Source organism: Emydura macquarii, unplaced genomic scaffold (assembly GCF_026122565.2).
Source record: "Emydura macquarii macquarii isolate MOO-44397 ecotype Brisbane River unplaced genomic scaffold, CSIRO-AGI_Emac_v2 contig_2473, whole genome shotgun sequence".
Taxonomy (NCBI): domain Eukaryota; kingdom Metazoa; phylum Chordata; order Testudines; family Chelidae; genus Emydura; species Emydura macquarii.
Window position 1 is genome coordinate 29931957 of NW_027132610.1, and position 6897 is coordinate 29938853.

The following is a 6897-nucleotide window of genomic DNA, read 5'->3' on the forward strand; positions in this document are numbered from 1 at the left end:
ATACAGATACATTTTGAGTTTGGGGGCAATAAAATGCTATTAACCTTGTTGGGAAATGGAGGGCTAAGAGACTGACACTGAATGTACCTGGGATCACACTGACAAAGACTGCAGTCAAGCACAGTTGGGAAAGGGAGTGTGGACATGGCTAACAAGGGGGAGAGAAAGGAAAAAGGTGTCTGTCTGCTAGAAGTTCTGGTCTGGTGGTAAAAAGATTCTGTTAACTGTCCTGTATACAACTGATCCTTCTGTAAAGAGCTATACTGAGGTACCTTCCTGGTGGCAGACTCTAAAAAGCTGAGGAGACTTCTAGGTGATGGACAGCAAAGAGCTGAGATGGGTTGGGTTGAATTCACAGAGATTAGCAGCCCACCTAAAGGACTCTAGTGCTGGCCTCCTTACCCAGCAATCAAAGCTGAAATCACCTCAGCTGGGTCAGGTGGTAGAGTCCCCAGAACAGTGCAGGCAATCAGAATCCCTGACTCCACCAATCCTGGACAAGAAATTGAGTGGGGAGCTGGAGCGGAGGGAAATGGTATAACATGTCAGCCACTCACAACTGACAGAGGAGGACTGAGATTAGGACTAACTGTTAATGTATTAATTGCTGGCTTTCTGAATTTCATTCTGTTGTCCCTTCTTTTCCTTGCCTCCCTTTTAATAAAGTTCTTTTTGTTTTAAACTCCTGGAGTCAGTGCTTGTGAGTAGGGATGTATTACTCAACAGAGGCACCCAGGGTGGTGTATATAGTTCCTCAGTTCCCCTAGTTGGGAACTCTAACTGGCATTATTTAAGCCTTTAGAAGAAACCCTAGAAAAATGAACCCAGCCCTTTTTGCTACCAATAACTCATAGCAGAATGGTTACACTACTTATATGCTTAAAGTTCAGCACATGCTTAAATGCTTTGCTAGATGGGGTCCTAAATACTGCAGCATCTGGGTTTTAAATATTGCAGGGAATGTTTGTTTGAAAAGAATTGTTTTCACTGGATTTTTTTCTAGGTGTGGAAATATTTCTATTAGCCTTTATGTTTTATAAAAGTTCATATAAATTTAGGTCAGATTTAAGTTTACAAAGCTCCCTTTCATTGGACTTGTCTATGGCAAAAATATATGTTGCTGAAGTGAAGCCAGGGCCTGCAGCGCTGTATTTATGGTGAACATACAGTCACTGATCTAAACTTGTATCTGGTAGTTGCAGGGCCCAATAAATTATCAGGGGGTTTGGTTATCTTCATGCATGTGGACACAGAGCAAGTTTAACCAGTATCAAGTGATGTCATCTTTTTGCACATATTGCATTATGCTTACACCATTATCTGATAAAATATTTCCTAAGTGTGCTGAGGACTTAATCTCTAATGCATCCCCTTCCCCACACACTAAGTAAAGGAACTGGCATATGGCATGTGATGCAGATGGATCAGTTCTGCATATCTGGTCTACAGTGGTTTAAGCATATATTTACTAGCTAGCAAAGCAGATTTTTATGGATAACCTACAGTTGTTTTAGAAAAAGAGAAAGTTGTGCACTGACTATAATAACAACAACCATCTGCCTATTAATAGGCTCATTTCTTCAGCCACAGCTTGTGATATTCTGTCATTTTAAGCAAGTGCAGAAAAAGACACTGTTATTCTTGTACTGGACTGACATAGACTTGATAGATGTGATAACGGGATTTATAAAGGGCCATATCCTGCTCACTTTTTACATATAAGTAGTCCTACTGGCATCAGTGTGACTTCTCAATGGACGGGCATGAGTGAGATTACGATATGAAAGATGTGGCAGCATGAAGATGGAACACAGAAGTTGGGGTTAGATTCAATGGGAAATATAGATCTTCAGTATTCCACAGTCCTTAGACCTGCTCCTGCAAAAGGATACACAAAAGTGGACCCTTATGGCTGCTCATTGGCTTAAATGGGACTCTGCAGAGGGCATAACGTAAGGATCTGCCTGAAGGATTGAGGTATTGAGGTCTTAGAAATCTAAGATGCCTATCACTATACTATAGGATTGGTGTGATAGTCGGAAACTAGGCAAGAAAATAGCATGGGTGGGTGAAAAGGCTGATAATTTGGATTCAACTAATATACATATTGAGGGATCTTTTTATTCAGAAATATCCTGATGTAGCTTTGGAAAATGATAAAAAATGATCAAATATGAACAATAATGGGCAGAGGAGTGAGAACAACAAAGGCAGACAGATTATTTTTCCCCTCCTTTTTGTTTTACAGGTGTCTGTACCCTTCAGGAGTAGTTGTGCGCAATATGGACTATGATATGCACACAGCCTTGGCAGGGCAGGATCCAGTAACTGAAAAGCAAAAGGGAACAGCAAACGAGAATAGCTAGAAGATAGGCAGTAGTGCATTTGCAGATCGGCAGCAAGCTTTTAGAATCCACAGGGTCAGAGCTTTCAGCCTAGTTATATCATAGGATATCTGCTGTGTATCACCAAGCTGTTGTGCTCTGTCAGGTGTGAATTAATTTACAATATATAATATAAAAACCTCAGGGCCAGATTCCACCCCCTTTACTCATGTGGAGTGTGGTTGTTTTATTCTTTGAGGAATTCCATTGATTTGCAAAACTATTGACAATCAACTAATACAACTTCAGATATAAGTAGTTTGAAACACAAAGAATGATGTTTTTTTTCTTTTTTCTTTTTTCTGGTCACTTTCAGGTATCAATGAGAGAAAAGCAATAAAGTGCTTCCAGACTGGACTCAGAATATCTGAAGATTGGATGATAAAGGGCCATCACAGAGGTCACATGGCTGAAAGTTCAACTCCAGCCACTGGCTGGTTTGAATATTTGATTTAGCATGCTCTAACCCCTTTAACTCCTAATTCCTTTCTGATCCCTACAATCCCAAATCATCTACAGTTGAATATTATCTGATTTATATTCAGAAATAATCAGCTCTCCAGTTATGGCCAATACGTGTTCCGTTCAGCAAATCTGTTATTTGTTTCATACTTCCTTATAAAGAAGCATGTTGACTGCTCATGAATACTGTTTCTGGGGACAGTCCTGCACTCCTTATTCAGACAAAGGTTGGACTGATTTCACTATGAGTGTTGCCTGACTAAGGTGTGTAGGATCAGATTCTCGGTGTGGAGACATTCAGAAGTCAAAGATGACCGGTTATAGGAGCTTTTAGAGGAAGCCGTATTACAACACTCCAGCTGTCATTCTTATACATTCTTTACCACAGCTTGCAATGGAATTAGAGGGCACAAATAATACCATCTGCTGTGAGCAGCTCTTCATCCTTCTGTACTGCCGCCTAATATCCCAGATCACATAAGCAAAATTGATAACCATGCACAAGCTCTTCTTGAAAGAATAAACAGTGAAAGGTTCCTCTTGCAAATCAAGGAGATGTTCTTAATGGGCCAGAGTGTGCCCCCTCTTTGGATACAGGTGGACCAGCTCTGCTTGCATGAAAGGGGAAATCTCTACAGTGTCATACTTTCCTCTGGGGAACCTCATGGAATCTGTTTCAGTGGAGTTTGATGAAGAAGGAAATGAGTGGGCTTCTGGAGATGCAGGCTGAAAGAGACAAAGCAGGAGACTGGCCATGTTCCAAAGCACAGGGGCTCATTTCTTCTACAAGTGTTACATAGCTGGAATGGCTGTGACTGCTAGAGTTAAGGTTGCATAAGACTTTCCAATTGCAGCTGCCAGGCAGCTTTTAAGGTCAGTTGGGGGCAGAATGTGTTACAACAGTCCATCCTGGAGGTGAGAAAGGCATAGCCCAGAGTGGCTAGTTTAATGTCTTAGTGGAAAGGGCATAGAGACAACTCCAACAGAAACCTGAAATTGTGCACTGTCCCAACTGAATTGGTTACATTGATTGATGATGAGGTCACTGCTTGACCCTCAAACTGCTTTACACTGTTGATCATCATGATTTCTGCTCTAACTTGAAAGGAGCCTGAGCCAACTATATGTCCATATCCAAATGATGAATTATTGAGAGAGGAAAATATTCTACTAAAATATTACTGTTGATGTCAGGGGTTGAATTTGCATTTACAGTATCATCCTTGCCAGTTTTAATTCTTTCTGTCTACATTTAGAATATAACCTTCATTTGGCAAGCAAGATGTCAAATACATAGTTAGTTTAACATTTGGTTTTAATTTCAGCATATGCAAACAATTTAAGTGAATGGCCTTAATAAGTAATATGGTTTGCTTAGTATTAAACTATCATTTCAAATACTTTCCCCCAGATATTCTGCTTAAACCCATGTTACTACTCAACTGGTCATTCATCTCTAGACTTCACACATGCTCCAAAAGTAGGCTCCAGTGCTGGTAATGTTTCCTTTCATTAGATTCTATCTTTCTGTCTATCTTGATATGCCAGATTGTGCTAAATTAATGAGGAACATACGTTATACAATGAAGATCCTATGTTATACGAATGAGCAATATGATAAGAATATTAGCAATTTTCTTCAAAGATTATTGGATTATATATCTTCTTGGGTTAGAGTAAGAGAGTGACCACCACTAATTATTGTGTGACTGTGCATATGTCATTTACGTTGCAGCATAGTGCCTGCACATGGCCCCCCCTCGCACTCCTCCCCATCCATTCGGGCTAACAGTCATCCCACGACCTGACCTTATTAGGGCGTTACCATGGAATCGGCTGCACCTTTGGCTCCCACGTCATATATGAGGAATGTAACTGACCATGGGAGATGAAACTCCCCAGCAACCAGGAAAACTGCAAGTGTCCCCTGGACAATCCAGTGCTGGCACGAAGCCCATATCATATTCCTTGACCAATCAGTTAACCCTTCATGTCCCATTTAGTCCATAAAGAGGGGTCTTTCCCAAGCCCCCACTGAGAGCCTCATCGAAACCCGCCTGATCATCTGGTCCCAGACTCTCCCGCCCACGTCTCCCCCCCCCCCCCCCCCGAGCGTGAAACGTGTTTTGCCGGCTGAATTGAATTGAATTGAATAATGCTGTGTACATCAGCCTGTGTGTTCCTCTGCGTCTGTGTGGTGAGGGGTTAACTATCAGTCTGTATTTTACAGCTACGTTGTCTATTTAACTGCCCGTTTGTGTCTTGCAGTTAACTGTCTGTGTGAAATCTCTGTGTGTCTGTGTGAAATCCTTCCGTTTTACAGTTAACTGCCTGTGTGAAATCTCTGTGTGTCTGTGTAAAATCCTTCTGTCTTGCAGGTAACTGCCTGTGTGAAATCTCTGTGTGTCTGTGTGAAAGCATTCTGTCTTGTAGTTAACTGTCTCTGCCTCTGTGCTTTGTAGTTAACCATCTGTGTAACCCCTTTCTGTTTCCTACAAGCAACTAATTGTCTGTGTAGCATAGTGGTAAGTGTCTCTGTCTGCTATGTGAGAAACCAAGGTTTGATTCCCAGCTAGGGAACCACTGTCTGTTTAATATTAGTTTATGTCTTTATAGTTAGTTGCCTGTTTAATACTTTTTTATATCAATTTATGTTTTGTGCTTAATTGTTTTTATATCCTTTTATATTAGTCTATATTTTATAGTTAATTGTTTGTTTAGATGAGTATAACTGGTTAAAAATCTATATTACTCCTGTGTTTATAATAAAATTCATTTATTACCTAACTGACTCATTATTGACTCTGGGGGATCACTAACCTGTCGGAACAATTTAATCTCTCTGTGCTTCTACCTACTGATTGATAAAATGTGGATAATATAATACTTTCTAGAGCAATGTGAAATATTCATATCAAAACCTGAAACCATGTGAAAAACTCCAGGCTGTGAGTTTCATTATGAAAATTTGAAACCTAGGATGAAATTTTCAAAGAGGATGAAGAATATGGAGCAATGGGATGATTATCTGGTTCTTCTCCTGCTCCTTATTGCTGGACAAATGATTATGTAGTGGAGTGGGCACTCAGCAAGCTGCTGGATGGAATCTGGGCTGAATTTTCTAATATGTCAAAGACTGCTGCTGATGAGGGTCAATGACAATTCATTCAGCTCATACTGTACAGCTATGGTGAATGTCAGTATTGCCAAAGTATGCCCTTTTGTTGACTGTTGCCTCTCATGCAGGAGAACCAACATGGTGTGGTCTGATCACATTGTTTTGGAATCCTGGGATGACTAGCAGTGGCTTCTGAACTTCCGAATGAGGAAACAGACTTTCATGGAAGTGTGTGAGGAGTTTCCCCAACACAGAAAGACTCAATTCAGGAAAGCCATGCCAGTTCAGTCATGTGGAAGTTGGCTATGCAAGACAGCTATCACTTTGGGTTGGAAAGTCCATTGCTGGGGTCATGGTAGTGCAGGTTTGTCAAACCATTACCACTGTGATCTACCCAAGTGTGGTTGCCATAAAAAAAGTTCCAGAAGTAATAGCTGGATTTCCATGGAAACCACATCCCAATACCTCGCCCACCACAAAGGGCAAGTGAACCAAAAAAGGTTACTATTAAATTATTCTACAAGACTTATGGACCATGCAGGCAGATTCCCAAGTACGAATGCAGAAAACACTGGAAAGGTTCATGATAGCTGGGTGTTGAGAAGATCAGTACTGTACTTGAAGGGGCAAAAGAAGGGATTTAATTCCCCAGAAATGATATGGTTTCTGTACAGCATGATATGGTTCCGTGTCAACTGTTGTTTTGAGAGACCCCGTATACCTGCTGCAGCCTTGGCTGATGAAACTGTACCCCAACATCAATAATCCTGGAAAAAGGGAATTCAGTTACAAGCTAAGTAGCTGCAGAATGGTCTCAGAGTGCACACTTGGTAGGTTGAAAGCTTGTTAGCACTGTCTATGCACCCACCTGGATGCCAATGTGGCAAACATGATTCATACCACCATTGCTTGATATGCGCTATATCACGGGGT